Source organism: Sapajus apella, unplaced genomic scaffold (assembly GCF_009761245.1).
Source record: "Sapajus apella isolate SASKATOON/1434 unplaced genomic scaffold, GSC_monkey_1.0 scaffold4, whole genome shotgun sequence".
Taxonomy (NCBI): domain Eukaryota; kingdom Metazoa; phylum Chordata; class Mammalia; order Primates; family Cebidae; genus Sapajus; species Sapajus apella.
Genome location: NW_022436944.1, coordinates 25,680,078 through 25,707,252, shown reverse-complemented (window position 1 = coordinate 25,707,252; position 27,175 = coordinate 25,680,078). Strand labels below are relative to the sequence as shown.

Sequence of the window (27,175 nt, the reverse complement as noted above, 5' to 3'; positions counted from 1 at the left end):
TGGCTGACACATCTGGGCCGAGTGTGTGGATTTGAGAGCCATCGATAAAGGAGAGAGAGCAGAGGTCAAGGGATGAGATCCGCCGGAAGCACACCTCAAAGGTATACAGCAGCAAGTTCGAAGCCCTATCTGTTGTGCCTGGGGCTCCTTGTGCTGGGGCACAGGGGCGCTGTAGACCTCCAGCTGACAGCAAAGGCCCGTCTGACAATCGCCGTCGGTCGTTTCATCTCCCACAGAGAAATCTGGTGGGAATCTCCACCAGCTGGAACCTAACATTTGCAATAAATGGCCCACAAATACTCATCAAACCAAGTACAACCATGCTCCAATCGGATGTCTAACCGGGCGATACAGACAGCCCTCAAGTGCTCTGCGGATCTTCAGCAGCCGCTCCAAGGAAGCCGCGGGCCGGGAGCAGGTGGGAAGGGCGCCTGCGCGGGGCCGCGACCTCCCTGGGTCCCCACAGGCCGCGGGAGACGGAGCAGCAGTGAGGAACAGAGACACACAGGGCCGGATGTGTTCGGAGCCGGAAGAGAAGTGTGGGACAGGCCGAAAGGGGTGGGGGCAGGGAGTGACAGTTTGGGTCCACGTGGCAGCAGGCGGACCCCAGACGCGCGAGCCCACCCGGCGCCAGGATCAGCCGCGCCTGGGCCCGCACAGGGCCCCAAAGCACCCACACCAGGGCCGGGGCGGACCAGGGCTGTGTTCCTGGGCCTAGGCGCGCGGCCGCGCAGTCCCGGATCGCAGATCTGGCGTTGTGAGGCGCGGGATGGCCCTGCGCGTCTGTGGTCGTGGTCCCTGCGCGCTTGGCGCGTCCGTGCCGGTGGCTTTGCACGCAGAGGCGTCTGCAGACCGATCAGTCTCTGGGGGCTGTGCTGCGCCTCCCAGCTGCAGCGTCCTCTCAGCAACCCCGCGCGGTCGCCCCCGCCCAGCAGCACCGCAACACCGCCTCCGGGGCGGAGCTCCAGGGTGCTGGGTGGGCCGAGCTGAGCCGGGGCGCGGCGGGGTCGGCAGGGGGCGCTGCCGGGCCCCTACAGCTGCCCCGCGGCCGGTGCGCGCCGCCCTCGCCTCTTCTGGCGCCGGGAGGAGCTGGCGGCCAGCGCCGAGCCGGGCGCGCAGCAGCGGAGCTGGGCCGGCCCGGGACCATGGGGGTGAGTGCGGCGCGGGCCTGAGCCGGGGGGGTTGCCGTTGGGCTGAGCGACCAGGATGCTCGAGGCGGGTGGACGTCTAGGGTCCAGGGTTAGGAGACTGAGGGAGTCCCCCTAACTCGCCAGTGGGAGAGGGGTGGGAAGGCTGGGGGCGCTTGGAAGCGTCGGGTCTGAATCTGGCGACTAAGCCTCCTCCTGTATGCCCGCGCTCGCCCCAGAGCCTAGGACTTGCGCTCTGTCCCCTGCCACTCCCCCCGTGCGCCAGGTGTCCCAGTCCCGGCGCCCGCCCTGCAGCCCCCTCTCTCACGCCCGCTGCGAACCCCCAGCTCTGTCTTCAAGCCCGCGGAGCCCGCCTGCGGCTCACCCCTGCCCCTCCAGCCCCCTCCCGCCCGGCCCCCGCACTCCAGCCACTGCATTTCAGCCGAGATTCAAGCTCCCGGGATCTCCCTTCCGGGGCGGTCCTGAGCCCGCTAGCCTCCAGGTAAGCAGGCGGCTGCAACTTCGCGGCCTTTCCCGGGGACGCGGCTGGCTCCTCTTGGCAGCCACCTGCAGCCAGGCGCCTCCGGGAGTCCCGGGCCCAGCTGCGAGGCCGCCCGAGCGCAGGTTAACATTCCTGGCTGCGCAGGTTAGGACCGCGTGGTGTAGACCCACGATGTTGCTTTTGCTGGTGAACTTGCATGTGTCCTGATCTTTTAAATATGCTGGCTTTGTCTCACACACAGAGAGATTGGATTTGCTTAGGGTAGGTTGCCTGCTTTGCAGCTGCAGCTGCAGCTGCCTTTTAAATTATACCTGTGGATGGTAAAGGATTGGCGGTGCAGGACGTGGAGCCATATTTTCCCGCTTCGGCTGTGAGTTCAGCTATTACGAGGGGGCTCCGTGGGGAGTGAGGTTATCACCGCCTGGCTAGCCAGTGTCTTTGTGGGAAGGCAAGGATGCTTTGTAAGCATTCAACAAGTAAAATCAGGAGAGATGTGGAATTAGATCGAGCTGTGAATGGGGAAATGTAGGGGGTGGAGGGGGGATCGGAGAGTGCTCCACAAACGAGGCCGTTTGTTGATACTTGCAGAAGGCCCGTGGGTGTGAAGCATGTAGTGTGGAGCCCACCATTTCAAACGGGATGCGACTGCGGTCGGGCTTGGCAACAACTTGCCCTCGTCAGAGGTCCCAATCGGGACATCTATGGGAAGGGGGTTTACAGCAGATGGCTCAAAAAGCTTCGTGGTCTCTGGAGAGTGGTGGAGATGCACGGGACAGCCTGAAAGCCAGTGTGTGAACCTGCCCCATCCCTTGTCCTGGCTTTCATTAAATTAATTGCTTATCTCAGAGAAAGGATGCGTAGAGGGAACCTCTCTTGTAGGAATTGGCTCCTGGCCAGCCCACCCTCGCTGATGGGAGGCTGCGTTGGGGCACCAGCAACAGCGTGGGCCACCTGGCCTCTGGAGCACAGCACTCCGAGTGTTTGTGGAACTGCAATTTCTGTAACTCTTTTTTCTGTTGAATCAGTTTGAATAGTAATTAGCTCAATATTCCCTCACTATTGATTAGGTAAGTGATTAGCCCAAGGACACGCTGGGGCTCAGTAGGGTCTCTCTGAGTGCCCAGAAATTCCCGTGGGCTTCTCCTTGGCCCTCCCTACACTGCTCTGTGATGCCCCACTGTCCAGGAGCATCTTCAGGGATGGGTGGAACCATCTCTGTGGCCCCAGGTCCTTGCCTGGTTCCCCCTGTCTACCACATGGGGGTACTCAGTGTTTTTGAGGAAAGAAATGGATGCCCCCATGAATTAGTCTGAGTTTACAACCAATGTTTTCTACACTTTGCTACACTGTTCAAAATGTTACCATTAAATTCAAAAGCTTTTTTTTTTTTTTTTTTAAATGTGTCATCTCACTAGAGACAAACTCATTTTTGTGTGTGTTTCGGGCAGGGAGTACAATCTACAGGTCAGGCTCTGATGGTGGGTCTTTAACCTCAGTGGGGACTCCAGGATTTCCATGAAGAAAATCAGTTGTCTTCATTCAAGAATTGGCGTGGGTGGTGGTGGGCACCTTTGGGAGCTACCAAGTTTGTCTGCTGAGAGCTGGGTCCACCACAGAGCTGTAGCCCAGAGCTGTAGCCCAGCCCCCTTTAACATCCCCTATGCCTGCCCACTGATGGAGGAAGTGCCCAGGGAGGCGGAGTACCACTTGCAGAGCCCCCCTGGCTGCTTCAGGTTGCACCGTCCTCACTCCGGTGGGTGTTGCTTCCTGTGAAGGGCTGGGAGTGCCTCTTCTTGCAGATTTCTGGCACTATGGCTTGCAGCTCTATTGGTGGGAGGGAGGTTAATGTTTGGGGCCAGTGCTTTGGTCTCTCGGAGGTGGCTATGACCTACCTGCAGGGTCCAGCTCTTGTGCCTCTGTCAAAGGCCAGCCCCAGTCAGTTCAGCCAAATGCTGAGGGGGTAGGAATACCTCATGTCCCCTTTTTTTCAGGAATCTGGAAAGGGCTAAAATTGAGACTGCCACTTGGATGTGGGAGCCTGCACTGCCCCTGGCTGTCACAAGCTTATCTTTCTTACCCAGATTGTCTCTGTCTTCGGGTCTGGCTATTACCCAGAATTCCTGCAGCTGGTGAAAATCTGTTTTCTAGAAGAGGTTTAATTAATGCCTGCAGTCTGTGAGTGAGAGAGAAAGGGAGGAGAACGCGAAAGAGACATACTACTATCTAGAGGTGGGTGGGAGAAAGGATGGGAGAATATTAAAGGTCCTGAAAATTCACAGGGGGAGATTTCGGCCCCGGAACCTGTTCCTGGACAAGGTTCCTAGTTGGTGGATAAGGAAGTGTGCCCACATTCCAGTGTAGGGGTTACCAGTTAGGAGCAAAGTCACTTGGATAGGAAAAATGGCCCCGTGGGAACCTGAAATCCCTTTGCGGGGCCCATTGTTCTGGTTTTTAGAAGGCCTTGAAAGCCAGCTAAGATTTGTAGGAGAGCACTGAGCTGTTTGAAATTTTCGAATGAGGAGTGTGACCCTTTGGAAATAATGGCTTGAGCAAGATTGATCTGGGGTTTGGCCTGGGGAGCCACTTGACCACAGCTTGATTTATAGGCCCTGAGCTGTAGCTCTGGTCCCCTTTGACACCCCCCATCCTTGCCCACCAGTGGAGGATGCTCCCAGGGAGATAGGGTGCCACTTGCAGAGCCCCCTGGCCGCTTCAGATTGTAGCCACTGCCACTTCATCTTACCTGAGGTGCTGAGGGGAGAGTCTAGGGAAGTGACAGAAGGAGCAGTGGCTTGGAAGGTGTGTGCATCTGTCCTTAGGAGGTGAAGAGGGAACAGCCTTCTAGTAGGATGGTGGGACTTTCAATAGAAGCGTCTCCCAGGGTCTCTTCTTGAACCTGCTGCACAGCCTCGCAGGTAGTGGGCTCATGGGAGCCTCTCAACTTGGAGTTACTACATGGCAGCCATGAGGAGGCACCTGTGAACCCAGAATGAATTTCAGGATCCACTCTTGAGTCTGAAAGGCAGGCGGGCCCTTGCCAACTAACACCTAACTGAGCCACAGACTCTGGCCTGTTTATCCTCCACCCTCAAAACCTGCTTGGACGTTGGCTAGGGAAGTCAATGACCCTGCTTGGACTTCGGCTGGGGAAGCCACTGGTTTTGGAAAAAGTTCAATCTCCAGTGATGGCAGGAACAATCTCAGGCGTGTGGAAGGAGTTAGTGATTAAAAAGGCATGGAATGGATTGCGGCTTGTAGAGTAGTTCCCGTGGGAGGCAGCCTTCATCTCATCCCCTCAGCCAAGTCGGCTGTGCATGCATCTGCCCCTCCCTCCATCGGTGGACCTCCCACTGTGCTGCGTACTCTAGAGTGGAGGAGAGTTTGGGGGAACTCAAACATCTAGTAGTAGAGACAGTAGTAACTTTAAAATTGTTTGTATTTGCAGAGTCATTTCCCCAATTTATACATTCATGTTTCAGTTTGCAGGGCATCCTTCTGTCACCTGCGTGCCAACCTTTATGCCCCTGGGTGTGACCAACTTCCTTAGAAAGAGCTGTAATCAATAGCATATTGATTAAAAAGCATATTAAGATGAAAATTATTGCACGTAGTTTTGATCCTTCCCTCTCTCCCCTTTCCTCCTCCAATTCTGTTTGTGGTTACAGTCATCATTTATGTTAAATTTACACATCGTTTTGAATGCTATTTGTCCCACCCCTCAATTATTCAGAGACGTGTGTCTTTCCAACCAACAAAGCCACAGCTTGCTTTCCTAGGCTTACCTCATTCTTGGATCCAACACCAACCTTCAGGCCTTCAGAGATACAGCAGTATCATTTTGAGCTTTTTAACTGTAAAATAAAATGAAGCTCTTACTTGCTAAGTTTGTCCTCTGCAGATATAGGAGAATTTAGTTAGAATTAAACATTTACTGTCTTGTTAATGCTTCATGCCTCTAAAATAAAAGTAGCAGTTGGATTACCGTAAAGTTGGTAAAGTTATAGCACAAATTTTTGGAAGCTCAGAAATAATAATGGAAGGATTTACAGAAACAAACTATTAAGCTTAAATATCATTAAAACATGGAGAGATATGAACTATCTTGAAAGTATAGAAAGTTTTAAAAGTATAGATTAATAAGTATAGAATTTTTAATGCAAGTTATTTTATTATAATACATTAATTATTAGGATCTTGCATTATGTTTATAAAGTATCTTACTGTATAAGCAAGCAACTATGTCCATGATCTCATTTGATTCAGTAAGCCCACAATCTGCTTAGAGATGGGGAGATGGGACCTTGGACGGTTAAAAGCCTTCCTGAAGAATTCAGATCTCTTAAGCAGAGAAATACTGTGTAAACCTGGATATTCCTGCCCACAGTTCCTTGATAACTGAGTGTGGTTACACAGTTTTTTGAAAATTATAGGCCTGGTCCCATTCTTAGGGATAAAAGTAGGTATTGGTTTTCTCTAAAATTTTCTGCAAGTCAAACAAACAAACAAAAACAGTGTATATATAACACCCAGAAACCTGGAAGGACTTCTCAGGGTTTGTGAATGTCAGAGGTTCTCTGTTGATGATTTCCTAATACTAGAGTACCTGAGTTTGGTTGTGTATTCAGCACTGTGCAGTGATTGAGTGTGTACATTCGGAGGCTGAATTGACTTTAAGCCCTGGATCTACCATTACTAGTGATATCCCCTTGAGCAAGTTACTTCTCTGGGCTGGTTTCCTTATTTGTAAAATTTGGGTGGTGATAATAATACCTACTTCATGGTACTGTTGTGAAACTGAAATATAATAATACATGATGAGGGCTTAGAAAAGCACCTACCACATGGTACATGCTTTAAAAATGTTAGCTGCTATTCCTATTCATTTGTTTCTTAAAATTACCTTTTAGGCGCCAACCGACTGCACTGAGATGATGGATATGGGATAATAGTCTCTGTCCTCATGGAACAGAGGACATTATACTTCAGTTTATGGTGAAGGACATGAATGGTGGTGCCGACCGATTTCCAGGCATTTGCTCACTTATAGGCATGAGGCTGTGAAGGGGCTGACCATGGGGTGGGGGAAGGACTGTTGACCTCAGCTGGTACACCCTGGTGGCATGTGACCTTGCCAGCTCTTTGAAACAGGCAGTCATTTTGATTGGTCTATGTCTGACACATGCTGGCTGTTTTAACTGTCACTCCTGGCCGCAGGTTGTTGGTGGGAAGCATGATAAGGGACCCTATATCTGTTTAGTCACCTGGTTTGCCAGCACTGTTTTTGGTCCTGGTTGACGGAATGCTGCCCTGGCTACCATTTTGGAATGGCTCTTCAGCAGCCCCAGAAGCCTTGGTACTATCAGAGACCCAGTTCTCTCAGCAAGAAATGGCACAGCTGCTCCTGAGAGCAGGTAGGGGACTAGCCAGAGGCAGGAAGCCAGAACACCACATTTCCTATGTCTGCTGTAGCTGGAAATTTCTTGACCCGAAGAAACTGCATTGACGGGCATGGGTTTCCCAACTGGTGCTGGAAAGAGAGGTCCTTCCTCCTCAGACCTCGCCTTGCTTGCTCCGTGCATCCGCCAGAGAGGCTCCAGCATGGCAGCCTGCCCGACTAGCACCTGCCATCACAGAGCTGGCACGGCCTCCAGCAATGGGCTTTCGACCAGAAAACCCTTCTGTGATTGCTGCCTCAGGAACTCGAGAGCTTCCCTGCCTCATTTGAGTGTGATTAGCCCAGCTTGTACTCTCTATGCACTGGAATACTGCATACCAGTAAGTCAGCAGTCGGACTGGAAAACCGGTCATCAGTTATCCTAGTGGGCAGCCAGCTTATTTTTTACGTATTTTAAACTACAGTTGACCCTTGAACAACTCAGGGGTTAGGAGCACTGATGCCCCCTCTGCCGCCCTGGCCCCCCACAGTTGAAAATCCGAGTATACCTTTTAAATCCCCAACATCGTAACCGTACATAACCTACTGTTAGCCAGAAGCCTTACTGATAATGTAGTCAGTTAACACATATTTTGTATGTTGTATGTATTATATGCTATATTCTCACAATAAGCTGGAGAAAAGAAAATGTTATTAAGAAAATCATAAGTAAGAGAAAACATTTACTATTCATTAAGTGGAAGGGGATCATCACAAAGGTTTCTTCCTCACTGTCTTCACAGTAGGGTCTTGCTGTCTCAGGGGTGGCAGAGGCGGAAGAGAATCTACCTGTAAGTGGACTTGCCCAGTTCAAATCCATGTTGTTCAAGGGTAGACCTGTGTTCTGGAATTTTAAATAAAGTTTTGTCTTTAAAAAAAAAAAAACCTGCCCCACACTTAGAAAACAAAGAAATAGCAAACCATGCCAATCTTTTGTATGTAGGGAGAATTAAAGTGAAAGGTGGAAAACCATTTATTTGTTTTACAAATGGTTCCCCAGGTGCTCCGACTTCTCTGGTCGTGATCATCTCTTGATTTCCGAGACTGGAACCTCTTTTGTCGCCAATTTGTCTGTCTCCATCGCAGTTCCTAATGGAAACACAGACCTGAAAAATCAAAGCTTGGGCATTTACCGTCGAAGGTCATGGCATGGATGGTTGATTTTTTTGGCTCTGTCTTCAAAGTGAAAAATCACTGTGTTCTTTGAGAAGGAAAGTATATTTTGGGAGGTGGCTAACGTCAGCAGGCAGGAAGATCTAAGCAAGCCTGTCTCATCCTCTGTTCACATAATTTCTAGCATTGCTAAGTTCGCAGTGTGTGATTTTTTTTTCCCCTCTTGTGCATCTTGCTCTAATGACTGCTGATGATCTTGAAACAGCTGCATTAATTGATGGTGTTTAACGACTCTACTTACAGTTAGTAATCGCAGTTGGCTTGGCTGAGGATCGTGTGTTCTTTTTACTTGTTGTTTAGCTTGAGAAGTGTTTATTTACCCCGTGTGCCGAATGCCAGAAGAGGAGATGGGAACTCCTCACCTCGGTGCCGGCCCCCTGCCCGGCGCTCACACTGCCCTGGAACATCATCCTGCATCATCACAGCATCTGTTCCCAGTGTGCGCTGATTGTCTGCTCATGGGCCTGTCTTCCAGCTTGATAGGAAGTCCCTGGAAAGAAGGGACCATACCCCAGCTCATCTCTAAAGCGTTAGCCTTTAGCACAAGGACTGACATGAAACAGGCCTCAGTAAAAGTCGGCTGAATGAATGATGAGTGGTTGCAAAACATATCAATTATGAATGTGTCTGGCTGAAAGTAACAGAAAGCCCTGCCTCAGTGGCTTCAGCACATACGGATTTGTTTTTCTCAAGTAAGAAAATGCATGAAGATAGGCGATTCTGCTGGTGTTGGTTTCAGCAGCTGACATCTGTCTGGACTGACACTTGTGTTACTCTCTTGGCCTTTCCTTCATGACGGCGAAAACACCAGCAGACTTCCCCTTATTTCTTGGCCAGAACGGTATCACATGGGATACCCCCAGTTAAACAGGCCATGTGAGTGTGTGGCAGGGGGCACTGAGGAAGGCTCACTGCTCAAACAAACCAATTATGTTTAATGGTTCAAATATGGTAGGCATTCAACCTCTTGTTCACACGTAGTCCAAAATGGCTGTTTCTGATTGGCGAGGGGCTCTCCTCCAAGAGGAGATTCAGGGACTCAGGCTCTCAAGGCTGCCATGCTCATTTGCCTCAGTCAGCTGAAGAGGAAGGAACCTGGAGGATGGTGTGTGGGAAGATTTTGTGGTCCAGGCTCAGAGGTGGTGAATTACTGGCCCTGACATTTCACTGGCCAGGGCTTAGTCACATGACCATGCCCTCCGAGGGGAGGAAATGTGGTCCTGCCACGTGCCCACGAGGGAGAGAAGATGGGTGTATCACAATTAGCTGGCAGTCTCTGCTACACTGTCCGCTCCCTCTACCCTGCAGAAATCAGGATTCTCTTACAAGGAGGAATGAGTGGATATTAAGGGGCAAATGGGGGTGTTTTCTTTAGAAGGAAATGCTGTGCTAAGAAGACTCCAGCCAAAAGTCTCTTCATTCCCAGGAGATCATCTGTTCTAAATCCCTGCTTCAGTCACTACCTTTAGGAACTGGGCCAGATGACTCAGTAGGACAGTGGGAAGCCCTTATTATCCCCCTGTCTTGACACAGGGCATGTTCTTAACAGCTTTGTGGGAATGTGTCCTACATGATTCACATCAGCAGTTGGAGGTTACCCCAGAGGAAATGGTCTTCAGTCCCCCAAGGCCAGAGGAGCCTATGAGAGCTTCTTTTTTTCAAGTGCCCCTGCCCACCCAACCTTCCACAGCTTCTCTTGCTCTCCAGCCCCTGCCCAGCCCACACCTGCAGGGGAGGAGAGGACACAGCAAAGAGTGACCTGATTCCCCTCTAATTCATTAAGATGTGTTTTCCCACCGCTTCCTGCTAGTTTTTCTCAGTATTCATTGACGAGGGGTCTATTGATCCACTGGGGTGTAGTGCTTTATTCTTGTTCAGTTCCTTGTAGGTTTCTGCAATGGGGCTGCTCCATCCACAGCATTCTTCCTGGTGCTTATCTTCCTTTTTCCCACCCGCCCTCCCTCCCGCTAACACCTATTGAGCACCTGCTGCTTGCTCTGGTGTCTATCCACCAGCACCGTGGAAGGTGGGCAAGGAAGCTGACGGGAGCCTGTCATGTTGATGAGTAGAGCGGGAGGGGTAGGCCCTGGTGGTTGTGGTTGCCCAGTATTGGAGGACATCATCCTGCCTTGGGGTCAGGGAAGGTTTCCAGGGGAAGGTGGTGCTTTAGCTGAGTTTAAGGAAAAGCAGGAGTTAACCAGGTCAAGAAGGCATCTGGGCCAAGAGAGTGGAACGGGCACAGACATTGAGTTATTAAAAGGGGGAACAGCAAGTAGTCGACTGTGCCTGAGTCAGGTGGGATGGTGTGGCCATTCACTCATCCAACCCTGCTGTGCCATGGAGCCTGGCCTTACAGGGGCTTGCAGACAGAAAAGGACCAGCCCTCATGGAACTCATGGGCTGGCTGTGAGAGGGGATGAGTCTGCAGAGGAGTTTGGGCCAGAATCTGAGGAGGGCTTGGCTGCTGTCCCAGATTCTGCTCTGAAGGATCTGCTGTGGAGGCTGAGTAGGAAAGGGGCCCCATCGCTTGTGCCGTCACCTCTTGTGCCCCGTCCCTCTGTGTCTGATTTTTGACTGGTCCTTTGCCCGGGCATTACTCAGGCTATAAAAATAGAGGCTGGCACCAGAACTCCAGCATGTAGTTGGTGAAGAAAGCTGAAGCTGTCATTACATATCAAGATACTTGCCAGGGAGATTTTTGGTGGAGCACTTTCTTGGAGCCCTAAGGATGAGGTTCTAAAGTTGGCTTGCAGGTTTTTTCTCCCTTGAACTTATACCAATGCTTCTGGCCACACTCACTTGGAATATGTACTGGTTGTGCTTGTTACTCACCTGCCCCCAGACTCATACATGCCCTCAGGGACACATTGAAACAAACACTCAACCCTGAAATCCACCAGATGAGGGCTCACCTTGCCACAGACTGGCCTGATTGGAGGGGCTGAGTTCTCCCCGTGGGGCCGCTGGAGGCAGGCATGCAGTCCATCAGGTGTTCATGTCCTATACATGGGGCCGCTGGAGGCAGGCATGCAGTCCATCAGGTGTTCATGTCCTATACATGGCAGGACATCCTGGCCTGAAAAAGTAACTTTCAGCACTGCCTGAGAAGGTAAGGGTTCTGATAGCCCTGTGCTTTCTTTCTCTAAGGAAATGAGGGCTGAGCCAGAGTTTATCAAAGCTGTCAGCTGCCTTCATTGTGATGAATGGTTCCAAGGGTGGTTTTCTTCGTTCTCCTTCCCAGCCCTGTTTAGTAAGGTGGACGGGGCAGTGCTGGAGAATGGGATACAGAGGTACAGAGAGCTGAAGAATCATGCTAGTCTAAGCCAAGGGCCGAATGAACGCCACTTTTCTTCAAGGTGGGCTCATCTGAATTTGTAGACAGAGACTAAATAGTTTGATGCTGTTTATTGGGTGCCTTCTTGGTCAAAGTGTTGTAGGGAATGCAAATAATAATGGGGAGGAGGAAATCACGACTGTCTTGTGTTTTCCAGGATGGACTTATCTAATCCCCTCCATGACCCCTGAGGCAGGCAGCAATATTACACTCCACTAGAATAGAAGCTCCATGAGGGCAGGAATTTGGGACTGGTTTGGTCACTACAAATCCCCAGCTCTGTAACTATCCTTGGCATAGAGCAGTTGCTCAGTAAATATCTGAATAAATGAATGAATCACCATTTGCAGGTGAGAACACCGCAGCTCAGAGATATTAAATACCTTGCGCAAGCTATTAGGTAGTGGACTAAAAGGCCAGGGATGGACCGTGAGCTGTGACTTGGGGAACCCCAGCCCCACTGCCCCTGGAATGATGGCGTCTTCTAGGATAGCAGTGTAGGAGGACTGGAACCTGCCTGGCCTGGTCTACTGAACACAGCACAATCTTGGCAAAACCCACCAGTTGTATGACGATGAGCCGCAACGCCCCAGATGTCAGGACCCAGGGGGTTGGAGAGAGTGTCTTCCTGCTGTAACTCAGAGGTGGGGTGATATGCAGGCTGTATCTATCAGCAGCTTGAGAGTAACATTTCAAGAATACCACCTACATCCAGTCAGGCGATTACCGAGAAACTTTCAGTGGCTCCCTACTCCTACGTGAACCTAGTCTGGCTCCAGCCCTCCTCCACCCTGTTCACTGATGAGTCACTGCATAAGGGCTGTCACCCACAATACAGTGGCATGGGGGTGGGCTTTGCAGCCTGCCTCTGTACCATTTATCCTCACATCAGGCACACCCACTGACATCCTCCCTGCCTTTTAGTTTAGCACAGTTTCTGCCTCTGTCATGCAGCCCTCTCTCTGATCGTTCCAGCACAAAGAGCCCCCTACTCCTCAGGTCCCCGTAGCCTTTGTCTGTCTGGACAGTGCATTTCCTAAGGATGTTCCTGGAACCGTGGGTTCCGCAGGTGGATGGGGCTGCTGCTAAGTGAGGCACTAGGCCCCTCCCAGGCCACCTAAGTACTTCCACTGCTACCTGAATTCCACATCAGGTTCCAAGTTGTGATGAGTTTTAAAAGATGATACTGTTTCAAAACCACTGGTCTCTATAATTTATCATGTGCCTGCCTTGTGAGATACTGCTTAACTGCATTGTTTAAAAATAATTTAAATAATGTTTTACAGCATTCATTTTTTCTGGTTTTTAAAAGTAATACAAGTTTAAGAAAATTTAGAAAATGCAGAAATATATGTGAGAAAATAAGCCTACCGGGATTCCACCACCTACTTACTTAAGGAGTGGTGAGCCAATCTTCTGTCTTGTAATTTGTTTGTTTTAAAGAAAATTTAGATTACTTGTCGTTGCAGCTCTAACCACTCATAATATTTAAGATATATATTCTCTTTCCAATGTTTTTCCTTGTCTTTTTCTAAAAATTGTTACTTTTACAAATAGCAATTATTTAAATTCATTTTTTTAAATAGCACAGGTTCAAATTCTAAAGTATACAATAAGAAGTCATGCTCCCATCCCTGCTTCGAGCCATTCAGCCAAATCTGTACATGCTATGTTGTAGCTTGTCTTTTTGACTTAACAATGTAACGTGTCCTCTGTCATTACTAACCTTTTTTGTTGTTGTTATTCACACACAACATACTATAAAATCAAAGCATTAAAACATATGAGTAAATATTGAAAGTTCTTCCTACTTCACAATAGAGGGGACACTGTTCATTTGGGCACCCATCTCCTGCTAGACCTTTTTCTGTAAATTTATGTTTTCCAAAAATTTACATATATATGTTGAGATAAGCAAAGTTGGTTTTACCTAAGTGAGATTACACTATATCTATTATGCTGCTACTTTTGCTTTTTGTCTTTTGTTTTTAACTTGGCAATATTTCTTGGAAGTTTGTCCATCCTCACCTAAGCCCACTTCTTTCTTTTTTTAAGGCTGAATCGTGTTCCATCGTTTGGACAAACTCTGATTTTCCAACTGTTTCCCTATGGATGAACATTTCAGTTATTTTCACATTTGCATAATGACTCCTAGTGCTGCTTTGTACATAGGTGGTAACATTTTTGTAGGATGGAAAACTGGAATACAAATTCTTGGGGCGAAAGATGTGCATGTTTATTGTTTTGGTGGAGACCACCATTTCTCCTTCACGGATACCATTCTAATTAACCCTCTCACCAGCAGTATATGAGAGATCTCATCCTCCTGAGATCAACTAACATTCATGAGAGGCGAGAGGTGAGTTTTTTTGGCCAATCTAAAAGGTAAGAAATACCACCAACACCTTTTTTTTTTTTTTTTTTTTTTTTGAGACAGTTTCACACTTTCATGCAGGCTAGAGTAAAGCAATCTTGGCTTACTGCATCCTCTGCCCCCTGGGTTCAAGCAATTCTCCTGCCTCAGCTTCCCAAATAGCTGTAATTATAGATGCCTGCCACCACACCTGGCTAATTTTTGTACTTTTAGTAGGGACAGCGTTTCACTATGTTGGCCAGGCTGGTCTCAAACTCCTGACCTCAGGTGATCCACCTGCCTTGCCCTCCCAAAGTGCTGTGATTACAGGCATGAGCCGCCACGCCTGGCCACCAGCTCATTTTTAAATGTGTATTTCTTTCCATCCTATTTTTCCAAACATATACATAACTATACATATTGAAAAACAGAATCACGCCATGCCTGGTTCTGTATCCTTTTTTCCTTTCACATTAGGTCAGGGACGTTTTCTCTGGTCATTGCATTCTCTCCAAAAGCTCCGTTGTTCAGGGTTGCTGTCCTGTTGAGCTGTTGCAGATCACCTGGAGTGGTTTTGATTTTAGTTTATTTATTTCCTTGATCTTCAAAGATCCTGGGAATGATAAGTCATAGAAAAGAAACGAAGGCAGAAGAAACACCTGCAGAGAATTGGCACAAGGATTATCCAGTAGACAAGAACCAAATTAAAATCGAAATTAGATATTTGCTCAGGGGCTCATCTCTTAGGTATTTGGCAGGAAGTTCCCTAAAATATCACCATGAGCTCTTGTTATATATGGACATTGTGTTACATGTTAAGCTTGACCTGTTCCACGCATTCTCCTGTGAAAAGTACACAGCTTTGCTGTTGTTATTTGGATAGAGAGATTATGATGGTTTCAGAACATTTAATGTCAGTGGAAACATTCGGGAGTCGGTGTGGTGTGATGGAAATAGCATTGAACTGGAAAGTCAGGAGAGCTGGCTTCCGACTCTAGTTCTTCCCCCGACTGACTGAGTAAACCTGGACACACTTAACCTTTTGGGTCGCCTAGAGTCTGCGTGGCAAGGATGACCTGGGTGTAGTGGATTTGGAAAGCTTGGTGGAGGAGACGCTAGCAGTTAGAGGTCAATTCCAGCTTATTATTAAAAGAGAGCTCTCTACGAATTGGCACTTTCTAATCATGAGAATGACTGTATTTTGCCAGTTTTCAGAAATATTCTGACAGGCGGTCAGTCAGCTCTATGCAAACAGACACTTTCCCTACGGTCATGTGGCTTAGGGTCAGTCACAGGAGACAGCCAGCCAGCCAGGAATTTCACTGTGGTCATTTGATTACATAATGATAGTCCTGAGAAGTGCCATGGGGAAGAGATACAGGATGACTTGGGAGTGAGGCAGGCTGCTAAACGAGGTGGGTGAGTCGAAAGGCAGCCTCTCTGAGAAAGCGATCTTTGAGCTGGGGTCCAGGGCATGGTCAGCAGTCAGCAAGGTGCGAAAGTGGAGGCACAGAGGAGAGGCAGCATGCTGGCTGGGGGCAGTCAGTGGGGGTTGCTGCTGGCCGTAGTGAGTCTTTTCTCCATTCATTCATCTCTTCATTCATACATTCATTCACTCTTTCAACAAATATTGGTTAAGCATCTGCTCTGGACCAGGCAGCGTTCTTGGCCCTGGGGATACACACATAGAGAGCAAGACTGACAAAGTTCCCAGCCTCATGGAGCTCAGCATTGCCACATAGCAAATCATTCCCAAACTGGGTGCCTTAAAAGAGCCGCCATTTTCCACTTATCCTCATAGTCTGGAGGTAGACCGGGCCCAGGCGGCTGTTTCTCATGCATGTGTCTCACACAGTTATTCATGCAGTAACTGGTCTCATTCTCTGTGTCTCTGAGCACTTCAGCCTTGGCTTCAAACCCACTACCTGTCTCAGCTCACCAGAGTCCTCCCAAAAAGACAATCCAGTGGCCTTGGGTCCAGCATGCCCCTTGGGGTCTTACCTCCCTCCCCTGCCTCAGGCAGCTCCAAGAACAATAGGTTTCTCCACCTCAGGTTCATTCTTGGAGAGCAGGAGTGATGCCCTTTGACATTCCAGTCACCTGCCCAGCTGACCCAGGCCTGAAATCCCCAGTGAGCAAGGCTCTTCTGTGGGGCTGAGGGATGTCTGGGTCTGGTAGAGGCATAGTGTGAGGGCTTGAGGTAAGCCCACACTGGTAGGTGGAGCTGTGGAGGCCATAGGCAGTGTTTGGTTGACATCCCTGGGGCATTATGGGAAACCACTAAAAGACCAGAGATCTGATGGCTCCCTAACAAAATTACAGAAGACAGTTCTTCTTGAAAACAAGATTTGTATTACATTTTAAAATTAATCTGTTAGGATGATTGTCTTATAAAACAAGGCTTTCAGGTATGTCCCTGAAATGCAAGTGTCCTCTAGGATTACTTGTCCTCTAGCTTAAAGAGAGGAAGCAGAGATGTCCATCCTGATTCTATCAGTTATTATATCACAGTCAGTGATATGGCAATCTGTGGTTCATTATCACAGAGTTGGTGGGCAGAGTCAACTTTCTATAACCACGAGTTCACATTCTACAACAAGCATTCCCACCACTGGGATTTCCTGTAACACTCAATAGTGCCCAAGCAGTAACTCAATGGGCCTTGTAAGAGGACTACAACAAAAACAAACCTCCAAATAGTACAGTATAGCCTTTGCCCTATTAATGGACTTATTAAGTAAAAAACTCTATCTAGAACCTTGATTTTATGATGATAATACAGAATAAGTACTTGCTTGGTTAGCTGCAGTTTGTGGAAACTGGTGTGTAAACAAGGATCATGGCCACCCCCATTGCTTTCCATGCTCAAAATTACTTGTGTCAACCACTTTTGTTCCCAAATTTCTCATTAAGTTACATCAACCTGAAGTTGTGTGTTTCATTACAACTTTAAGCTAAGCTGCATGAAAGCTTTGGAGCTTTTAAGACTTGTTTTTTGAGATGAGTGTTCCACTCTGTCACCCAGGCTGGAGTGCAATGGCACGATCTTGGCTCACTGCAACCTTCACCTCCTGGGTTCAAGTGATTCTCCTGCCTCAGCCTCCTGAGTAGCTGGGACTACAAGCACCCACCACCATGACCAGCTATTTTTTTTTTTTTTTTTCAGTAGAGATGAGATTTCACCATGTTGGTCAGGCTGGTCTCAAACTCCTAACCTCAAATGATCTACCTGCCTCAGCCTCAAAGTGCTTGGATTACAGGAGTGAGTGAACCACTGAGCCCAGCCCCTAAGAGTCTTATTCCCTGCTTTATTGGTGGGGAGCTGGGACTCCATGCAGTTCACATTTCCTCCAAAGCTAAATGTCATGATTGTAGGTGACAGTGCTCTTAGCCTTATTTTTGCTCTACCCATCACTTTATAAGTACAAAGGAGCAAACCATTATATCTATATATATTATATACAGATATATATTATATATAGATATATATTTATCTGTATATATAGATATATATTAGTGATATTTTATAAAGAGATATATAATATGTTATATATCCCTATATATAATATATAGATATATATATGTAACCTCTAATATATCATATATAGAGATAAATAATATATATAACATGTATAATATAATATAGAGAGATATATATTTTATATATATATATATATATATATATAGAGAGAGAGAGAGAGAGAGAGAGAGAGAGAGAGAGTTTTGAGAGCTTGTTTTGGGACCTGAGTCAGAGAATCCTTGGATCTCAGCACATGGAGGGCTCCAAAATGTTCCCCCCATCAGCCCCTCTGCAGCATCGCCAGCAGTGGCTACACATGCTTGGCCACTTCCATGGGCAGGAGGGCTCATTCTGTACTGACACTGTCAACCTCCCACTGAGTGAGACAGCCGTGTTCTCCAATGTACTTTTAAGGACATGAAGTTCCTGCCCACTGGCACTGGCAGTGATAACAAGCCACAGGGTTCCTGATGCCCACTCTTCATGAATGAGTCATAGGATCTTGCCAAAGCTCTGTAGGTTAGTGTGATCCCAGCCAAAAAAGGTCTCACCGGGCAAAACGCCTCTCAGTGGCATGCATGAGTGCTCCTGTCCATCCATCCATCTAGAGCCAAATCCTCTTCCTGTATAATACTGTTAACATAGAAATGCAGGCTGTTGTAACCCGGGCTTTCAGGTGTGCCGGATTCACATTGCACAGCTATGAGTCTCAGGACTTTGTAAGCTATTTTTTTTGACCTTAAAAGTTTGACTTGTATCACTCAAGCCTTTATTGTATGCCACTTGCACTTCCAGTGTTGCAGCCTGCCTGTTTAATCCTCTCGTGCTTTCTTTGACATTTTAAGAAACTTTTAATTGACACATTTGCCTGCAAAAAATTTTTTTTAAACCGCTTATATTTTTTAAGTGGCTTTGTGGTGAGTAAATCATGCCAACTGCATATTCTCCTTTCTTTGTTGAGGTGCTTATAGCTGCTTTTGACATTCTAAAATAATAATGCCAGTCTCAAATGTAACTACTTCTAAACTTAAGAAAGAGCAAAGCAGTTACGTTGGAGGGAACACAGACTTGTTCCAAAATGTCAAAAAAACAAAAAAAAAAAAACTGAAGAGTACATAAAAGTGAAAATTCTGGCTTGATGAATTAGTTATTTTAGTCTGTTCCGGCCCTGAGAAATGATCAGCTGCCTTGACAAGTTTATCCTTTATAGAGCTGAAAAAAAAAAAAAGAAAAACCTCAAAGGAGAGAATGGTTAGAACATGTAGTTCATAAAGAAAAAAAAAGTTTGCTACTTCAGGGATTTAAAAATACTAAATCTGCAGCTTATCAGCCTCAAGATCCTTTTTGGAAGAAATGGTAGGTAAATAATTAATGCTGCATATTTTAAAAATGTGTGAAATATGGAACGAAAGGTCTGTTAGTGGAACACGTACAGTCAGTAGGCTGCAGGAGGCTGCTCTGCTGTTGTCACTGCTGAATTGCACCTGAGCAGACCAGCACTGATGTTTTCAAACGTAGTTATGATTGTATGTGTTTTGATGACTGGATCTGAAAAGTTCTGGTACTGTCATCAGATGACTGTGTTTGAGAATAATTGTTCATGTCATCATACCTTCTCTCCCAGTTGTGAGTTGTCACAAACATCCCCTTCCTCACTCATTCCTAACAGAGGCCTGACTCTATTCAGTGAGAATAGTCTTCAGCCAGTGAGATGTGATGGGCAGCCTAGGGGAGGGGTTTATGGGGAAGGCTTGCTTGCTTCTAGTAGAGATGCACAGGGGGTCATCCCTTCTGCCTCTGCCCATGGCTGAGTATATGGCTGGGCTGCCTGGCAGTGTGGCTGCCAGCTTGTGACCCTGAGAGAAGCCAGCTGTAAGAGGACAGACCTGGAAAGTTCTTGGCTTCCACTGATGCTTGGAGTTGTTGAATCAATTAGGCTTGGAACTGCTGTCCTAATACTATGGCTTGTAATGTGAGAATGTGGATGAGTCTTTGCTTGCTAGTGTTTTCTGTTACCTGCAGCCAAGCCATATTTATAGATACATGAATTATTTAAGATAAAACAAAAACTAAAGAGCAAAAGTGACCAGAAGAGTGTCTCATATCATGTCTAAGAGTGGCATTCAGCCTGGTCAGTGATGAGATGTTCTGCCCGATGCAGCTCATGAACGCATGTGCACTTACTCATTATACCTCCAGCAGGGAGCTCTGTGAACAGTACCAGTGTTCTGCCAACAGCAAGTTCTAGATGGGATATTGGTTTGTCTGCTTTAGCAGAAGTGAAATAAGAATGGATTAAAATGCTATGACATTGATTTCTCTCTCTCAAAGCAATTTGAGCTGAAAGGCAATCAAGGAATGGTGGCCTTGCTGCTTGGGGTCATCGAGGGTTCTTCTCTGTCATCCATGAGGGTGTCGTTTCCATCTGCATGGTGAAAGCTGCTCCTCACACTCATACCAGTGTTTCAGAACAGGGAAAGGGAGAAGAAAAAAGGTCAGGATGGGCTGGGGCAGGCAGCCTCCTTTTGATCTGGAATGGCCATATTACTTCCAATTAGGACTCATTGGAAGAAAATTAGCTAGGCATGATGGCAGGCGCCTGTAATCCCAGCTACTCAGGAGGCTGAGGCAGAAGAATCCCTTGAACCTGAAAGGCAAAGATTGCAGTGAGCCAAGATCGCACCACTGTACTCCAGCCAGAGGACTGTCTGAATTTAAAAAAAAAAAAAAAGAGTTTGACTTTTATCACTCAAGCCTTTATTGTATGCCACTTGCACTTCCAGTCTTGCAGCCTGATGTGATCCTTGATCACCTCACCACAAACAGTTGCAAAACAGTCTGGGAAATATTCTCCTTAGCTGGATGGCCACGTATCCAGCTAAAACCCAGAGGGTTCTGTCCATAAGATGACGGAAGGAATAAACACTGGGGCAGTTAGAAGCATCTGCCACATAGTGTGACTGCTACAGTGAAGAAGAACATGGCAAGGGCAGATTGCTGGGTACCACTCTGAATGTGAAGCAAGGGTTTCAGCCACACAGGCCAGCCTCCATGAGCAGCGTGGGGCTTTTTGCCCTCTGACCTGCCCTGGCATCTCTTCAGGTCAACCAGGGGGTTTGAACCAGATGATATTTCAAACCTCTTCAAACTCTGACTTTCTCTGGCATGGTCCAGTGGAGATTCTATTTCTAGAGTAGGGGAGAGGGAGCAAAGACAAGGGAGAAGTAGGATAAGTAGCTCACATGTGGCTGGTGGGTATTAAAACCATCACCAAAATCACTGCTAATACTTACTGAGAGCTTATCAGAGGCTAGGCACCGTGCCATGTTCCTTACATATCTTAACCCCGTGAGTCCCTCCCTATACAACCTATGAGATAGGCCGTGATTGTTCCCACTTCATAGATGGGGAAACTGGGGCTCATTAGCAGGTAGCACAGGGCCCTAGACCTAGCCAGTTGACCGCTGGGCCCACGCACTTAACAACCCATTGTGGGAAGGACTGGGAAATCAGGTGGGATTAGTGAGGTGTGGCCAGATCATAACAGGTCCTTAAAGCAGGGCAAAGAACATTGGGTTTGATGCTGCCCTTTATTCAGGACCTGCTTCAGGATCATTCTGCAGCACTGATCAGCACACCCGCTGTTAATCCGTTTTTGTGTTGTAAAGGTATACCCAAGACTGGGTAATGTATAAAGAAAAGAAATTTATTTGGTTCACAGTTATGCAGGCTGTAAGAAGCATAGTGCCAACATCTGCTTCTGCTGAGGCCTCAGGAAGCTTACAATCATGGTGGAAGGCAAAGTGGGAGCCAGTGTATCACACGATGAGAGGGGGTCCCAGGCTGCTCCTAACAAGCTCTCACATGAACTAACAGAGCTAGAGCTCACTCATCACCAAGAGGACAGCACCAAACCATTCATGAGGTATCCACTCCCATGACCCAAACACCTCCCACTAGGCCCCACCTGCAGCACTGGGGATCACATGTCAGCCTGAGGGTTGGAGGGGATGCACATCCAAACCGTATCACCCTCTCAGCTCCCCACTGGTTTCCCCCACAGCCAAGAGGTGGCTGTTGCCACTCCACATCACATCTGGGCATGACAGCAGCACAGGTCCAATTACCCCTCACTACCCCAGGGTAGAAGACAGGCTGCTTTTAAGGAGGAGAGCCCCCAGGGGAGAGAGGTGCCTGGGAGGCTCTGTGGTGCAGCAAGATGCAGAATGTTCCAGGGGAGCCACACCTCATGGCTATTAAGTATCCTTCCAGATGTTGCCCCTACTGAGAAGGGCAGGGAGGCCTCTGGGCCTGCCCCTGTCCAGTCTTCCCCAAGGAGTCCAGGTGCTGGGAGGAGATAGGACCCTGGCCCTTGAAAATAAGGATAGGTCCGTGAAGTGGGCCTGTCTTTCAGACTGGCCTGCCTGGTGGTTTGGATCCTGCAATCGACCCCTCTTCCTGCTTCATCCTATAGATCAGTCAGCTTAGTCTGCAGAGGGGACTCCAGAGAGGGAGTAAGAATCAGTAAGTATGTTGTCTGCTCCCACTGATGGGACATCTTGAGGTGAGTGGGGAAGCTGGCCTGACTAGAGGACTATGGGTGCTGGGCCAGGCAAGCCCTCCCCTTGGAGAAACAGACCCAGACATGGCAGGGGCGCCCCAGCTCAGCCTCTGTGTGGCCTCTGGGCAGCTGGCTTTCCCTAGGCACAACACTTCCCTGCGTGTGTCAATGCTGGATGGTGCCTGGACTGACTCATCTCCCTTCTCTGGCTCCTTTTACAACAACCCAGTACCTGCCCCCCAACCTTTCACACCATCTCTTGGGTTCATTCTGTTTTCCTAAAATTCAGTCACAGATGCAGCAACTCCGATCTGCTCTTCAAGACTGAGTTCCAACACTGCTACTTCAGAAGACCAATCTGCCGTAACCTCGCCCCGATGCAGTCTTCTCTTCCTCCTGACAGCACGGGTCTCATGTAGCCTAGTGATCTGTTTACTCACTGCCTCCCTCACCAGACTCTATGCTTCCTTTTTTTAAAAAACGTTTCTAAAGAAAACCTTTAACTTCCGACATACACAGAAGCAGAGAGGAACAGATAATGAACCCTCAAGGATCTGTCACCCTGCTTCAGCTGTTGTCAGCATTTTGCCAGTCCTACTTCATCTATTTCCCTTGACCTTTTTATCCCCTCTGGAATGTGTGTGTGTGTGTGTGTGTGTGTATGCGCGCTATGTATATTATATGTAATATATATAAATTATAAATAAATATGTATACATACTTTATTTTCGAGATGGACTTTCTCTTTGTCACTCAGGCTGCAATGCAGTGGCGCAATCTTGTCTCACCACAACCTCCACCTCCCGGGCTCAAGCAGTTCTCATGCCTCAGCCTCCTGAGTATCTGGGATTATAGGCATATACCACCATGTCTGGTGAATTTTTTGTGTTTTTAGTAGAGATGTGGTTTCACTATGTTGGCCAGGCTGGTCTTGAACTCCTGTCCTCATGTGATCTGCTTGCCACAGCCTCCCAAAGCGCTGGGATTACAGGTATGAGCCACCACACACAGCCCCTCTGGAATATTTTAAATCAAGTCCTAGGTCTTATATAATTTCTCCCATAAATACTTTAGTGCTTTTCAGCTGAGACCTTCCATGTGACAAAAACTATGTCCTGTATCCTGTGTCCTGTGTTCTTACCACTTAGAATAGTGCCTGGCACCTAGTGGCTGTCGGGAAATGTTATTTTGAATTGACTGACTGAATGAATGAGTGTATGAACTGGCTTCAGCTTTTAGGAATGAGCCTGCAAATTAAGTGGAGAACTCTGGAACATGAATAACTGCTATGAACTCACAACCCCTTCATCCCAGGTGCCTTCCTGGGGTTTCCAGGAGGCTCTGGAATCTGTCCATCTTCATCAGACATCAAGGCTGGTTTTTCTTAGGCAAGCATCTTTGATTTTGCAATTAAACTGCACTTTGATGTGACCTTGGAGAGGGAGAACTATTAAGATATAGCTTTTACCTTTGCCTGGCTCATGTTTTGTTCACAATTGCAGACTTGAAGATTTTTTTTAAATTATATTGCTGTATTTACTTAGGCCAAAATGATTCTGACCAAAAAAATCAACGCGTGGAATACGTCTAAAGCATTTTCTTTAATAGTATCTTTCTATTCTTGGTAATGGTATTTTAACTGCACAAATGAAAGGTAAAATGAGTTTGTTTTCTTTCTAGCAGTTGTGGTCATGTTTAACACCCTAAATTCTGTACACTTTGAAGGAGAGCCTGTGGTATTGTCAGCTCTAACAAGGTAAAAATTAGGCCAAGGCTTGGGCTCTGGCACTCTGGTAGTAGAATAGTAGCTTGTAAAAATGCCTTTGTCAAGTTCTTTTTTCCTTTTAATTCAGAAATGGTGTTCATCATAACGTAATGTGAACTGCTTATTAACTAGTACTATATTTCAAAATTGTACTTTAAAATCTTTTTTTCATGGCTCAGACTTGTAGTAAGGTTGAATTGAGTTAGCTGGGTTTTCTGGTTTTTGTTTGGTTTTTGCTGTTTCATCAGGAATTCAGAGTAATAATTCAATTTCTGGGTTTAAGATGTTTTTACCAAGTGGGTTTAGCACAGGAGACTGCAGCTGTGCCCAATAGACATCTGAGGACTAATAACTATTTTATGTTCAGCCTGGATATATAACAGTTGTTTTCACAGAAGTATTTGTAGGAATTGGATTGGTCATGATGCCATATTGAGCCAAGAGCATCTTTTCCACAGGAGGTGATGGGACTTGAGAGATGTTTGGGGATTAGAAGATGTGGGAGCTGTAATCCCATAGCACCTCACCCTGCTGGTGCAGCAGGGAATCTTCCTGTGGATCTTATTTTTAGGGCTGTGCACAAGCAGGCTGTGGGAGTTCTGCTCTGGGCTCAGAATCCTGGCTGTCGCCTGGTATGACTTGTATGAGTGTCACCAGGTGTCTTGAGGAGCTGCTATAGACCCCAGGGGTAGGCTCAGAGTTCCTACGGGGAGAAGTGCAGGAATATGGCAGGAAGGGAACCAGGGACTGCGTGACTTCTTGATTGGCTGCAGGAGCCTCCTGCCTGGGATGGAGAGGGGGAAAGGGAGGTCTGGAAAACTCAGGCTGGAGATTAGACCACAGTGCCAGAAAGAGGCAGTTGGCTGGTACCTCATCATCTTGGGGTGGGGCCCAACAGAAGCCGAGACAGATGTTCCAGGCTAGAAAACCTAGGGTAAGGCAGGGACACAACAGCTGAGTCAGCCCCCAGAAAGGCTCGTGGTGACAGAGGAGCCATGGACGTGGTTGCTGACATGGCTGCCTGTGCTGATGGATGCTAGGGCCAGTGAGTAGGAAAGGGGCGACTGGCCAGGATTTGAAAGCAGAGCCACAGCATGGTGCAGAAGCAACAGCTCTGGGGAAAGAGTGAATCCTTATGTTTAGATCGTGGCATAGGAGTCCGTGTGATTCTTCCAGAGTGTGGAAGTCAGACATAGTCCACATCTGCTCGACAGCCGTGCTCTGCCTGTTGTGAGATTTGCTCCCCACGGCCACCTGCTCTTTTGTGCTCCTGTCCCCAGTCTTATTTAAAAAGCAGGATCCTGCAGCTCAGAGAAGTGGAGCCAGTTGTCAAGACACACAGAAAATAAGCAGCAGAGCTGGGAATTGAACACAGATCTGCCAGTCTCTGGAGCCTCGTCCTTCACACCACATTAGGGCTGCTTTCGGTGTCTTACACTGAAGAATTGTCCCCAGCGAAGAAACACCCACAACAGCAGAACCATGCATTCCACTTCCCATGTTGGACACAGGCACGTGTGTGCACACGCGCACACACACACACACGCACACACACACACACACCTTCTCCTTGGGGTCCTACCTTCAGCTGCAAACTTCTTCAAATCCATGTGAATTTTGGATCCTATCATCATTATTTAGCCTTTTTAAAATCTAAGACTAAAGTTTGACATTATCTTCAAGTTTTCTAGTGAAATGGACTCCAGAAGAAGGCATGTGTTTATCCCGGGGTTCAGCGTTCCTCTGGCCAGGCTGTGTATACGCCCTTAGGGCTGTGATCATACCAGACTAGTCCCTAGCACAAGCAGAAATAATGGAAACGCTGACCATGCCAGAGGCTGTCACAGGAGAGTCAGAAGTGGGAGGGTGCAAACCCCAGAGAGTGTCAAGGGGGAACGGTGGATGGTCCCACTGTTCAGCAAATGAAAAGTCACAGACAGGTGGAGATGTCAGCAGTGCAGACTAGAAGCAGTCAGTCAGCTACACGATCCCAGCCATCTGGTTCACCTAACATATTTAAATCTAAAACTAAATATAGCTTCTTTCCCAAAAAGCACTCAGCATATTAAAGAACGAAGACAAGATGGAGATTTTCACGTTGTGCCTACAGATGAGGATATTGAGATCTAGATCCTGGCTTAGAATATCCTGGTAAAGATGCAAGGCACTTCCTCCTTATTGTATCAGTTAGCTTTTGCTTTGTATCAAGCCCTTAAAACTTACTGGCTTCAAACAGCAACCGTTATATTTGCTTATGATTCTGGGGACTGGCCATATAGTTCTTTTAGTCTGGACAGGCTACTGATATCCATCTGCTGGTAGTGTGGCCGGAGCAGGGTGGGCTGGGATAGCTTCATTCACAGGTGTGGCCACAGCAAACTGGTTGTTTGAAGGGAGCCTCAGCAGGGACTGCTGACCTTGGCTCCATGTGGTCTCTCATCCCCCAGCAGTCTGGCCTAGGGTCTTCACATTGCCGTCTCAGTGTTGCAAAAGCAGCAAAGGAAGACAAGCCCCAGTGCGTAAGTACTTTTCAGGTCCCTCCTTGTAACACATTTGCTATTGTCCCATTGGCCAAAGCAAATTCCTTGGCCAAGCCAAAAGTCAGTATTGGAAAAGCCCGGGTAAGCCCATGGATGCCAAGGGCATGAGAAAATTGGGGGCTGTTACTGCAACAAATTTACCATGCTGTAAAACGGAGACTTAATTGAGCAAGTAACCGTCGTTGCCACTGAATGCCCGCCTGACCACCTGAAGACAACTCTCAATAATGCTGTGGCAAATCCCGTATGAAAAGACAGTGTCTACCGGGGCAGTAGCTCATGCCTGTAATCCCAACACTTTGGAGGCCAAGGCAAGCAGATCACTTGAGGTCAGAAGTTCGAGACCAGCCTGGCCAACGTGATGAAAACCCCATCTCTACTAAAAATACAAAAATTAGCCGGATGTGGTGGCGGGTACCTGTAATTCCAGTTACTAGGAAGGCTAAGGTAGGAGAATCACTTGAACCGGGAGGCAGAGGTTGTAGTAAGCCAAGATTGTGCCACTGCACTCCAGCCTGGGCTACAACAGCGAAACTGTCTCAAAAAAGAAAAAGAAAGAAAGAAAGAAAAGGTAGTATCGAATAAGACCATACAAAACATACTTAGCTGTTCCAGTGGCCTCTCCTGCCAGTCAGGGAGGGGGAAATCCATTAAGAGCTTGGAAGCAGGACGTGGTTGAGGAATAAGACCTAACCTAGCAGCAGAAACAAGGCCCTCACCTCCCACAAGCAAAAGCAGAGCAACCAGCAGGCAGGTCGGCCTCTGAGGTGATGACACAAAAGATACCACACGGCATCACAAACCGGAGGTGGGTGATTCCCCAAGGCTGGCACAGTGGCTTCCCAGGCCCAGAGTGAGAGGCCTGA

At 47.7% G+C, this 27,175-nt stretch overlaps 1 protein-coding gene across 3 annotated transcripts in view; it reads left to right on the top strand.

Annotated features, from left to right (window-relative positions):
* Positions 1-1,064: 1,064 nt before the first annotated feature.
* Positions 1,065-27,175, top strand: part of PXYLP1 (2-phosphoxylose phosphatase 1) — a 62,032-nt gene continuing 35,921 nt past the window's right edge. The window contains exons 1-2 of one of the 3 annotated variants that reach the window (XM_032258886.1): positions 7,701-11,225; positions 11,278-13,955. The gene's annotated coding sequence lies outside the window, so the exon portion shown is untranslated. Of the gene's footprint in view, positions 1,152-7,700; positions 11,226-11,255; positions 13,956-27,175 lie in introns of those variants that run through there. The other 2 variants (XM_032258880.1, XM_032258893.1) reach the window with 2 other exon arrangements.